This window comes from Gavialis gangeticus, unplaced genomic scaffold (assembly GCF_001723915.1).
Source record: "Gavialis gangeticus isolate Ggan-Ray unplaced genomic scaffold, GavGan_comp1, whole genome shotgun sequence".
Classification (NCBI taxonomy): Eukaryota; Metazoa; Chordata; order Crocodylia; family Gavialidae; genus Gavialis; species Gavialis gangeticus.
Genome location: NW_017729022.1, coordinates 12,294,614 through 12,307,056, shown reverse-complemented (window position 1 = coordinate 12,307,056; position 12,443 = coordinate 12,294,614). Strand labels below are relative to the sequence as shown.

Genomic DNA, 12,443 nt, shown 5'->3' with positions numbered 1-12,443 from the left:
TTGTAAACAACACACACACACACTCACAAACTTTGTAAAATCTAATGGCATTAGAAGTAGCTACATGAAAGTAGAAGAGAGGCTGACTGGAGCCAGTGACTACAGCATGCTGCTCTCATTCTTGGGCACCTCTCCAACCCTCCCTCAGGGCTCTCCTGTTCCACATCTAGTGTAAAGATGTTTCCCTCCCCCAGACAGCTCCTCGCAAATCTAGGACTTAGGCTTTCTGCCAACCACTGGATGGAGGAATAAGTCGTTCCCCTAGCCATGTCCCTGTCCCATTTTCTCTCTTACATCTCAGAGAGCAAGGGCAGTTTTTAATTGTTCTTCCTCCCTGTCCTAGGAGTACATGCACAGAGGAAAATGCTGTTTCTTATTTAGAAAACCATTTGCACATGTTCTCAGATGTTTCAGTGCAAACCCAAAGGAGATGACTTGATGTGACTGAATGAGAAAATCAAACATGCTTAAATTGGAATGTTATCATATTGGGGCCCAAGCTGCTGTTAAAACCTTTGGATTTCTTTGAAATTGAGGACTTATATTAGACACAGTGCCAGTCTGGCATATCTATGCAGGAAATGTAAGAACTGCCTATGGGAACTTCTATTTCTTCAATCTCTCTTCCCGCCAGCCCCATCCTCCAGTTCACTACTTGCCACTTTTATCCCAGTAGCTTATTTAGAAAAGAAACATGCACTTTATTGACACTCCTCTTCATGCTGAAACTTTCTAATGTCAACGGTAGGAATGTGGCATGACAATTACATGGTTTGTATCTCCTTACGACTAATTCTGCAAGAACCATATAACTTGTAGGGCAGAGCTTGGCAGTGTTTTTGGGCACAGTGTCAAAAACACCTGCAACCTTGATTTGTAAGATGTTACATTCCTGGGATGGATGGCAGGGAGTCCCAAGGGATGTGATTCTTGTTGTGGCAGCACCACACCATCCCTTTACCTGCTGTCTGCTCTGAGATGCACGTGCCACACACCGGCACCCATGCCAGGAATTGCCAACTCTTGTTGTAGGCTATTGTTTAACTTGTCTGGCTTACACTGTATTTAGGGTTTTCAAATATTCTGTTTGCATTCCAGTCTCTATTTTAAAAGTTTTAACTCTTATAAAATGAACTTTAAAACTAAGTACTGATATTATGAATGCACAAAAAGAATTTAGTTCTTGCAAATGGTGCCAGAGGAGAGCAGACTATTTTTATCCACAGAATGGGTACAACAAAGGCAGTAGCAGCACAAGTTTCCTTGCTAATTGCCACACAACAGTACTGTCCTTGTTGTTGTTATGATACTACCTGAGGACTAAGCAATGGCCCTTCATTGTGCTAGGTGCTGTTTAGACACAGAGCAATAGATGACCTCCTGCTCAAGATGCTGTAGAGTCTCTGTAGGGATAATCTTTAGTTAGAATATTTAACAAATTCTACTGAGAAGTACCTTGTAGACTGAGCCAAAAGATTTTCTGGTTTCCACTGTATAAATACCAGTCTACTGTCAAACATGAAAAGTAAAATGTAGAGGTGATAGCTCTTAGTGGAAGCATCTACATGTGCAGTTAATGCAAAGCAATAAACTGGAGTTTATTGCCATTTGAACATGCACCTGGTCCTGCAGCACACTGAGCCATGTTGGACCAGCCTTAGCTAGCAGAGGGTCCTGGGGGTCATCCTGCCAGCCCGAGGCTCCTCCCCTCAATTGAATGTGCTGCAGAGGGGCTGACCAGGGCACCACAGTATTCAGTGCGGGGGCTAGATAACAGGCAGCCCCCGCACTGAAGCACCCATGTGCCCCAGCCAGCTGGGCAGTCTACCTGTGCACTGCTGCTGAGTTTTTCACTCCAAAGCAGAATAGTACTTGTATTTACAATTACTATCCTGCTGCAGCGTTAATTAGTTTATTCCAGCCTAATAAGGAAGCATGTGTAGATCCCAAAACATTTATTGCACAGCTAATCAGTCTACTGGACAGTAAATGTCTTGTGTAGATGCACCCAATGTGTACAATAAATGAAAAATAAGCAGTATTTTCCTAGGGCTACAGAGGCATATACCATCTCTACAGCTGCAGTGGGTTGAACAACTTGGTTTCAAGCAGCCTCTTTGGTGTCTATAATAATCTTTTTCTGAGCAAAATGGAGACATTACAAGAAAGATGCCTGGCTGGAATTAACACAAACAGTTTTTCCTTACCTATATCATAGTGTCTGCTGTATTTCCAGAAGCAAATTATATGATAATTTCAGTCAAAATAATATTTACATAACAGTTCTGTGAATTTATATTTCTCTAAAGGTAACTCTGATGGAATTCTATTCAAATTTTCTAATCCAGATTTAAGTAAAGAGCTAATTTTCATTTTGAAGGACCCTATCTGTGTAGTGTAAGCTATTTGGAGTTTCAAATTCCCAGTGAGTGCCATACAAGGGCAATTTATAATCAGTAATAATTTTCGTGCTGCACGTTACACCCAACAGTATAAGATAAACTGGCACTGTAGGTTATAGTTGAGTTTGTCTGACATGCCCTTAAAAGAACTTTTTCTCAGTTGCTTATTAATTAAGCAAACTTTAACCATTTGGGCTGAAATTTGCATGTGACATGTCTGCCTTAGGCTGATTTTTTGGGGGAAAGTTTCAGCAAAATTACTCCTGAAGGGGGCAGGGGCAGAAAAGGTCAAATTTAGGGGGATTAGGGCAGAGGGGTCATGTGACCACAAGAGATCACTTCACTCCAGAATCCTGACTAAGACCCAAGATTTCTAATTTTCAACATTCCTCTGCTGTCAGCAGAAATATGTGAAAGCCACTGGCAAAGTGTGTGCCTCATCTATCACTAGTGTCTTGTCCCCTTAGAAGATGACAGCTTACTACTGCTATCAGTTAAGGCAAGATCCAGAATAGGATTTAAGTACTTAAAGTGCACCCAAAGTAGGATTTAAGCACATAAATCCAAGAGAGGGATCCATAAAAACCTCCCTAATAACTACATGCCTGCAAGGCATAGAAACCAGTTTTCATCAGAAACCTGACTTAAGGTACCTAAAGTTTTGCTACTACATATATCCAGAACTGGATTGAGCATTGTGTGCCTATCATGCCTAATCCCATTTGAGATTCACAGACTAGAGATCCCTGTCCCTGAGGGGCCCAGTCTGGTAAGCCTGCACTGACCACACCTAATATACCTGCCAAGACTGAGCTCAGCACAAAATATTCACTCACTCACTATCACTCACTTCCTATAAAAACACAACCTATGGTATTGCCTCCCTTTTTAGTATAGTATAGTGGTTAAAACAGGAAGTTATAACGTGGGTTATATGCCCACTTAAGCCTGAAGGCAATCAAATTCAATCACACACTTCCCAGGACAGTGACCTACCTATAAAGTTATACAAGCAGATGGGGAGTGCAGACACTCTCCACCCTTCCTGCCAAAACTGGGTCCCTGTGTGTAAGGAAATGCAAGATTCATGGAGCCAGCAAGAATAAAAATAATTCTGTAGCCCAGTTTGAGGGCATTTCTCTGGGAAGAGGAAGTACTGGGTATCAGTCTGCTCCCAATGTTAGTTCTGCATTTTATTCAATGACTATCTAGTACAAAATGCATAAGCAGTTCCTAGCACAGGGACTAGAATCCAAGACTTCCCTTTCTAGGGAGAGCCATATTTACTAGACTACTGAGTAAGCTGCCTCTTGCTTACTCTCCTTCTCTGCCCTCATGATTCTTGTATTTCTTTTATCACAGTGGCCCAGCTTCACTAGAATGAGTAGAGAATGTCCCTCCCTTGCCCTACTTCCAGTCTATAGTCTAATGATAAGGTCATTCTCCTGGAAAGTGGAGGTTTGAATCCCATTATGCTGAAGGCCTGAACCCAGGACTTCTACTTCCTGGGCAAGATCACTAACAAGCAATCACTACGACCAAAAAGAGGGAGCCAATTGTCCATCCATAACAGGACTGTTTAGTTGCCCAAGTCTAGAAAGCACTTTCAGTCTGTGATCCTAGACTTCCATAGGCCCCTAATATAAGGCTTCATGTAGATATCCTTATCTAAGAGAGAAGTCGGAGTTTAGATGTACCTCTCTCTTCACCACTATGTTGCCTGTCCCAGGTGTCCTGCATTCATCATGTTTGCTATTGTGAATCCCAGTGTTAGGCACCCATCCCAACCACAGTATAGGGAATGTAGGTGCATGATTGAGGTTTGTGAATTCTATTCACAGAGTTGGGGACCTGAAAGTTAGACATGGAATGGTAGAGTACCTCTGGATGAAGTGTAGAGAATGAAACAGGAGACTGCAGGAAGAGAAAGGAGTGTTTCGGGATAAGGCAGTTCAGTAGCACCCTGGAGAATTGAATCCTATCCTGCTTGCCACAGAATGCTTAGGTGACACTAGAAACTTAAACCAAATGTTTCACAAGTGACCACTTATTGTGTCCTTCATTTGCTAGTTGTCCAAATTGAGCCATTATAGTCAGATATGTAGAATGGTCAAGAACTCCCAGCTATAACTAATGTTGACAAAAGCTATGCTTCGAAAATATAAAGTACTATAACCCTAAGTACTCTGAAAAAAATCAGAGCCTAATCATTTGATCTCACCTAAAATTAGCAGACACTTTTCACCTTGAGCAACAGCTGAAAATAACCTGGCACTCCTTGAGTCTCAGTTCTCCCTCCGTGAAACAGGGATAATAATGCCATATCATTTGAGAGAAGCATTGTGAAAATAAATGCATTAAGATTTGTGAAGCACTCAGGTTTTGTAGTGATGAGCTCCAGAAAAGACTGTGAAACAAGGAAATAACTATGTATTCAGAATAAGAGTTGAATGATGTGCAAAAAATAAAGCACAGGGTTATACACTGATCTCAGAAGAGAAAATAATATATTGAATAACTATTATTTCAGTGGTGAGGCAAGAGTCCCATGGGAAAAAAAGTATGTAAGTAAAGGTGATATTTTAAACATGAACACAAGGATAGTGCATTAAAGTTGCACAGGCAGACTTAATTTCAGTACAATCTAACTTTTAAGCACTTGACTTTGTAATGTTAAAGTCTTTTAATGCATTTTATTTGTAATTTGGGTATTAGAATTCCTGCTTTTATGCATCAAGGTATTTTCAGCTGTTGCTCATAGAGGGTTTGATCTGAAGCCCCCTGAGGTACTGAAGCCAGTGGACATTTTCCATGGACTTCAGTGAACTTTGGCTATAGCCCAGACTGAGTGAATCTTTTAATATGCTTTATCATACCAGTACATGTAGTGCTCAGGCTTGGATGTTTTTGCTCTAACCTTTCGCTCACAAAACCATTAGCAAAGACATAGATTTGACAGCCTTAATCCAAACCAGACCTAATCAAGCCTAATACAACCATTTTACCCTTTTTGTATTTAGTGTGCCAAGCATGATAGATCATAGGTCAAGCTCCATTTGTTTTATTCCAATGACCTGCAGCTGCAAGGCCCAGCAGGGGCAGCATGAGCTTGATTCAGGCATGCAGGAGGCTGCCCAGCTCACCCATCCTGCTCCCACTGTTGCCCAGCAGCTGTCTACCTACCCAATCCCTTTTCCCTCACCCCTCTTCCTGATGCTGCCCTCCCCCATCCCACATTTTCCACTTTACCCCTTTCCACTTCCCACTTACCTGCTGCCCAGCTGTCCCCATTTGTCAGTCCAAGGCCATAGAGTTCTGGATGTCAGGTAGTCCATGCTGGTAGCAGTGCCTCCTGAGGAACTGGAGGACTACAAACTGATCATTTTGTCTCAGTGGAGCAGCCAGAAGTTAAGGTAACTTGAGTTAGGTAGCAGGGTCCAAAGATAATCCTTGCCTAAAGTGGCATAGCCTAAAGCAGGAATGGGCAAAGTCCAGCCCATGGGCCAGATCCGGCTGGCAGTGGACTCCATTTCCCAGTCGTCCCTGCACATGTCTGGAGCCAGTCTCTATGGTGACCCCAGGCCCTGCTGTGCTGTGAAAACTCAAGGCTGGGGTTGCCGTGAAGACCAGCCCCAGCTGCGCAGCAGAGCAGGTCAGGGGGCTGCTCCAGAGCTGCTGGGATCTTGTTATGGGGGCAGTTTGCTTCAGAGCCAGGGCAGAGCTGTGATGTGTAGCCTGCATACTTTGGGCAGGGGTGTACAGGCAGGAGATTGCAGCTCTGCGGTGCTGACAGCCTGTTCTGGAGCAGGGGCAGAGCTGGGATCCCCTGACTGCATGCCCCTGCTGGAGCATGTAGGGTACAGATCTCAGTTCTGCCCTGGCTCTGGAGCAAGCTACCCCCTTGGCAAGATCCCAGCAGCTCTGGAGCAGCCCCCTGCCCTGCCCTGCCCTACTCTGCTGTGTGGCTGGGGCTGGTCTCCATGGCAACCCCAGGCTTCAGCTTTCACAGCTGGGAGTAATACCTGAGCAGGAATCTGATAAGAATACCCATTCTTCCAAAGATGCAGTTAGACTTTCAATGACTGGAGATGATTTGGTCTTTGGTAATGTTATAACACAGGGCAAAATAAGGCCCACAGGCTGAATCCAGACTGCCAGGCCATGTTATCCAGCCCACAGGGCCCCTAAAAAATTTAGTAAATTAATATGTACCTGCCCCTGGCTGCCTGTTAAAGATGACAAGAAACAGGGGCAGTAGGATGCAGGTGAAGCCACTGGCAGGATCAAGCAGCTGCATGAGCAAAGCTGTCTGACCCTGCCCACCCCACCCCTAGCCAGAAGCCCCATGCCACAGAGGGTCCTGTCCTGGGACCCTGGGACAGTTCCTGCCTGCCTGTGCCAGAGGGAAATACAGTTAAGAAGGATGGGGGGAGGCAGGGGAAGACCACAGGTGATTACCACAGTCCTCAGGGTTGGGTTAAGCCGGCTGCCACCTGCAGCCAGGAACCATGTGATGCCAGAGCAGTGGGGTGGCAGGGGGTGAAGAGGAGCAGTGGCAGTCACAGGCAGGGAAGCTGTGAAAGCGGAAGCAAGTGGGAGGAAGGGGCAGCGAGTGGGAGTGTGGAGCACAGCAACAGCTGGGCAGGAGCGTGGAACTCACACTGATACCTTGGGGCCAGCACTGGTGGGGCCCAGAGAGGGGCAGCAGGAGCACGGGGCCAGTCTGGCAGGGGTTATGGAGCTGGGCCAGCTCCCCCTCTCTCTGCTGGCACAGCCCAGCCTGGCTCCATAGAGCCATGCCAGCCCACACCCCATACTTCTGCTGCCCCGCTCTGGGCCCTGCCAGTGCTAGCCCCGGCACACCATGCTGGTCCCACACTCCCGCTCAGCTGTTGCTGCGCTGTGTGCACTCGCTCACTCCCACTCACCCCCCACCCCTGATGGAGCCATTTGCCCACTTCTGGTGCCGCTCCCCTCCAACCCCCTGCCATTTGCTCTGGCACCACATGGTTCCGGGCTGCAGCACTGAACCACAGGATGCAGCAGGAGCTTGCTTGACCCCTGCAGTTCTCAGCTGATTCTGTGTGGTGCCCACTGGGCCAGCGCAGCTCCTGCTGTGTCCTGCTGTCTCTACTGTGCAGCTGGGACATGATGCCAGAGTGGCAAGCTGTGGGGGAGATGGGTAAGTGGCAGAAGGGCAGTGGTGATAGATAGGGGGGGAAGTGGCAGTGAGCGGCAGCATGGGGCCCTGCTGGTGACCCAGGGGCAGGAGTGGCAGGAGCACAGAGCCCAGGCTTAGTGGAGTGCTAAGGGGTCTCTTCCTGCTATGGGGGCCTGTGGACAAACCTTCCACATGCCACATCCCTCCCCAGCCACCTTCCCCCACACACTCACATTCCCCACAAACCCCATACCCACCCACACCCCACATATCCACATGCTTCCTCACCCCACATATACACCCCACACCTATCCACTTCCCCACAACCCCCAACACACACACACACCCTCCCCCACACACCACAAACCTACACTACACAAACATGTACTCTACACAAACGCATTAAATCAGGACAATTTTTTTTATTAAATTAATGAAGGTTGTAATAGATGTTTGATTTTTAGAATATAATATGATATGTTTCCAGTTTTGAGATGGCAAACCATTGCTAAAAGGAGTACTTCTGGGGGGACAAGGGAAGGGACTTCCAGTGGCAAAGGCAAGGTGTTAGGGGATGAGACTTCCAGTCCCAACGTGGTGACCAGGGAGCAGAACACATGTCAAGGGACAGGGCTACCCTTGAGGCCCTCCATAACTTGCCAAAAGTCGTTAAATAGCCTTCCACCTGAAATAATTGCCTGCCCCTGTTTTAACCAAACCCACCATCCCCCCACATCCCCTTCACCTCTGAGGAGGGTGGAAGCCATGTGAATGAAGATAGAAGAAAAAACAGTTAAGTCTTCAAGTAGCAATATTCACACCAGAAAATAAATCAGCCAGTAATAATTTAGACTTCCTAGGTAAGCACACTAGTAGAGTCCCTGCTCCTTACTTCATTTTCCTATCAAGTAATCTGCAGTCATTAACCCTTTGCACCAAAATATATGGTGTTCCAGTCCCAAAGTGCTACAGTGCTGAGGTTTCTGAAGGCTTGCAATTCAGACATTCCCTTCAGTCCACTTTGGACAAAACACATGTTATCAACAAGCATGTTTCCCTGTACTCCACACTGCGCAGGGGGGAGCAAACAGCCCTCAGTTGTTAGCCTTCCTACATTCTTGAAGTGTAGCCTTCATTTGCAAGGTATGCCTCCTGAGAGCCATTAACTTAATTGAATAATGATCAGTATCCAACATATGATCCTCATAAACTTCCCATGAAGTCTGAACAACTGGCTGCAATTTCAGTCAAAATCAGGGATGCATGAGCACAAAAATGAGCTACTTCCCAGATATTTTAGATGAAGCCAGGTCACTGAAGTACAATGTAAAACCACAAGACAGTCTTTGTTAAGATTTGTCCCATGCTAACCCATACATCCAGATCTGACAGTGGATATTTTACCATTTTATTTAACTCTAGCAGCTTGTGAAAAACATCAACAATTCTTTTTGACTTTCTTGAACCTTCTTGAAACACAAGCTAAAAAATGCTGAATTTGTTCCTTGGCTTTAAGTAAAGCTCCTTTTTGTTCACTTTAGCAGTTCTCCAATTGTGAATCTCTTTATGCATACTGCATTTCTATCCCTCAAAGTAAGGATTTTATAAATAGCAGCTTATGATGTCAGCATTCCTGAATATTTATTACTTCAGGGAGCACTCATATAGGGAAATAGGAGATGGAATTATTCCAAACTAGCAGCTATCTGTGGTGGCAAATGGGGTGACTTGCCCTCACATATTAGGGAGGCAGAGTTCTTTGATTACCTTGGCATCTGGTTCCCACTCCTTAAAGAGACCTGCTTACCTAGAAAATGATCCTGAAAAAAAACACACTGGAGCAGATTGGAGGGCATGCTGTGGACACTTTATGTGGCAATTCACTCAAGGGGCCACAACGGCCCCTGGGTAACTCTCTCAGTATATAACCAACATATACAGTTTTACACTGCTCTCCTGTTCAGCATCTGGTATAAAGAGCTGCAGTAGTAGAGCTGAAAGTTGGTGAGGGAGGGTGGGAAGGGTTGTGGGCTGTTTTAATTTACATCTGAGGCTATGCTGGGCCCTGGAGCAAGCTAGCACAACCCTCTCTGAACCTTCTTCTGAGCTGTGCATTGTGTAACACACAGCACAGAATCTTACCCCTTTGATCTAACACAAGCCAAACTTGGTGAGTGGATCTGAACCTTGCAGTTCAGTTCAAACTCTAGCATTCAAATGTGTCAGGTGATACCATGTTGTGTGTACTGAATGATGTGCCCTATATCCATTATGGATCCCCTGTTGAATTACAGCTTCAGAGAAATACTTCTTACTTAGATTTGTTCACTGATTTAAACTATATACAAAGGTAGGACTAGGCACGTGAATAATGTGTTACTAATGTGAATCAAGGAGCCACAATATGGCCCAGCATAGCCCTTGGTATAAATTCAAATAGTCAGCAAAAAGTCCTTCCAGCTTCATCCTGGCGAGTCCCTGCATCAGAAGCTGTACAGTAGAGCAGTACAGAGCTGTCTGTGTTGGCTCTGTGCTGTCTGAGCAGCAAGAGAGTTTACCCAGGGGACATTCTGGCTTCTTTATGACCCAACAGCTGTTCACTGTGTCCACAGTAAAGGCTTCAATTTGCCTGAAGTTTTTCCAGGACTATTTCTATAAGTAAGCAAGTAACAAATATAGGGCCAAATCCTGAAGGATCGTAATAGATTTCAGTGAGAGTTTGCCTGAATAGGACTGAAAGGATCTGGCCCCACAGGAGTTTGTGGAAGCTAGCTCTCATAGAGATGGTAACCTATTGAACTGTTCCCAATTAGTAATCAGGCTCCTTTCATTCTTCTGAATTACAAAGACAGATATGAGAAGGAGGGGGAAATCCACACCAATATTTTATATCAATTCATTCCAACAGCACCCCATAGTTTATGTATTATTAACATGCTATATAATTATAGCAAAACATCTTCCAGTGTTTTTAGCAATTATCTTCATTTTGTATCACAGCTTTGCTTCTTTTACAATTTCCTATTTCACTGAATTGTTCATTTTAAAAAATTCCCATAAGCATTGGTGTAACATGAAAGTCACTTAGGGTGCCTAAACACATGCAGCAAGTCTGCTCCAACGTGCTGTAATTACAAGATTAATCAAGTCTGCTGGAATGTGGTAATTTCTGCACTCCAGTAGATTCCAGCATCATGTGTATCAGCACCCCTACACTAAAAAATGGAGTTGGGGCACTTTAACTAAAGCTTGTTTGACAAGTTTTAGTTAAAGCTCCCCCACTGCCATTTTTCAGCACTGGGATGCTGATACACCTGATGCTCTAGGTGCTTTAATTACAGTGGCTCTTGGAGCTGCTCTAATTAAAATGCCCCCCCCCACACACACACACACACACTCCTGGAGCACGTGTATAAACACCCTTAGTCCTGCTTAGCATAGTATTTCTATGCTGTTCATATTAATATAGGGTCATGTTGTGTTCCACCCCACTATATACAGTGGCAAGTAGATCTTTCTATGCAATCTTGCTGACTTCAGTGCAAGTCTCTGCTCACTATTGTAAGGTGTGCATACGCTGGCCTGTGATGTTAATCATAATACTGAGTATTTGATAATATTTTCAAAGACCTTGTCAAATGATAGAGTGGATATAGCACCCATGAAGCCAGTGCAGAAAAGGGCTCCGGGTTGAATGAATCATTTTAAGTACCCTAAGTAGACATAGAAATACAGGCATACCTCGGAGATATTGCGAGTTCGGTTCCAGACCACCGCAATAAAGCGAATATCGCAATAAAGCGAGTCACATGAATTTTTTGGTTTCCCAGTGCATATAAAAGTTATATTTACACTATACTGTAGTCTATTAAGTGTGCAATAGCATTATGTCTAAAAAAACAATGTACCTACCTTAATTAAAAAATACTTTATTGCTAAAAAATGCTAACCATCATCTGAGCCTTCAGTGACTTGTAATCTTTTTGCTGGTGGAGGGTCTTGCCTCAATTTGTAAAAAACGCAATATCTGCGAAGCTCAATAAAACGAGGTATGCCTGTAGAATTATAGAAAATTAGGGGTGGAAGAGACCTCAGAAGGTCATCTAGTCCAACCCCCTGCTCAAATCAGGACCATCCCAAATTATATCAACCCAGCTAAGCTGAGCTGAGAGGGGTCATGACCAGGCCCCAGCAGGGCACTTGGATTAGGGAGGGGTTTGCTGTTGATAGCAGAGCATTGAGCTACACAGCAGGGAGTTACACAGAAAGTTCTTAGCATTTATCAGCCCATCAAACAAAACAAAGCCTCTCTCACTAGTTCAAGCTCTTTTTAAACAACTTTTTCCAAGGAAGTAATGGAGGGACATTACCAGCTACCTGTTGACTAGCTCCAAAAAGCCCTAAGCCAACACTGTCCTGTCTGCCTTTGTCCCATCTCCCACAGCATGGACCATAGCCAGCACGTGGTATGCTAGCTAATGCTGAGACGTATCTGTGTAAGGTAGAGAGGAGGGGGAAATCCGTACCTGAGCAAGGAGTGGTAAGGGGGGAGAGTGAGGAGCAGGGGGAAGCCAGGCAGATGCCGCTGTGCCTGTAAGTTTCTGCCAGAGCTGTAGCCAGAGAGCAGAGGGGTGGGGCCAGCTGGAGCAGAAAGCAGAGGCCTGCCCAGAGTTTCAGAGCATCTTGGATTCTGGAGGACTCTGATTTAACTTAAACCAGAAAGGGGTCTGGGACAGACATTACATAAATTGGTTTGACCCAAATCAGTTAGGTTTGATACTACATTCAACCAGGTTTCTCTTAAACCAATTTCAGCCATTTTCAGACAGGTTTATGTGCACTGAACATCTGTTCTGTTAAAGGTTTAAACCATTTTCTGA

At 44.9% G+C, this 12,443-nt stretch overlaps 1 long non-coding RNA gene across 1 annotated transcript; it reads left to right on the top strand.

Moving 5' to 3' along the window:
- The first annotated feature begins 237 nt into the window (after positions 1-237).
- LOC109297002 lies at positions 238-12,195 on the top strand. Its single transcript, XR_002097138.1, has 3 exons — positions 238-255; positions 501-505; positions 12,122-12,195. It is a non-coding gene; the product is annotated as an uncharacterized LOC109297002 (long non-coding RNA).
- Positions 12,196-12,443: the final 248 nt, after the last annotated feature.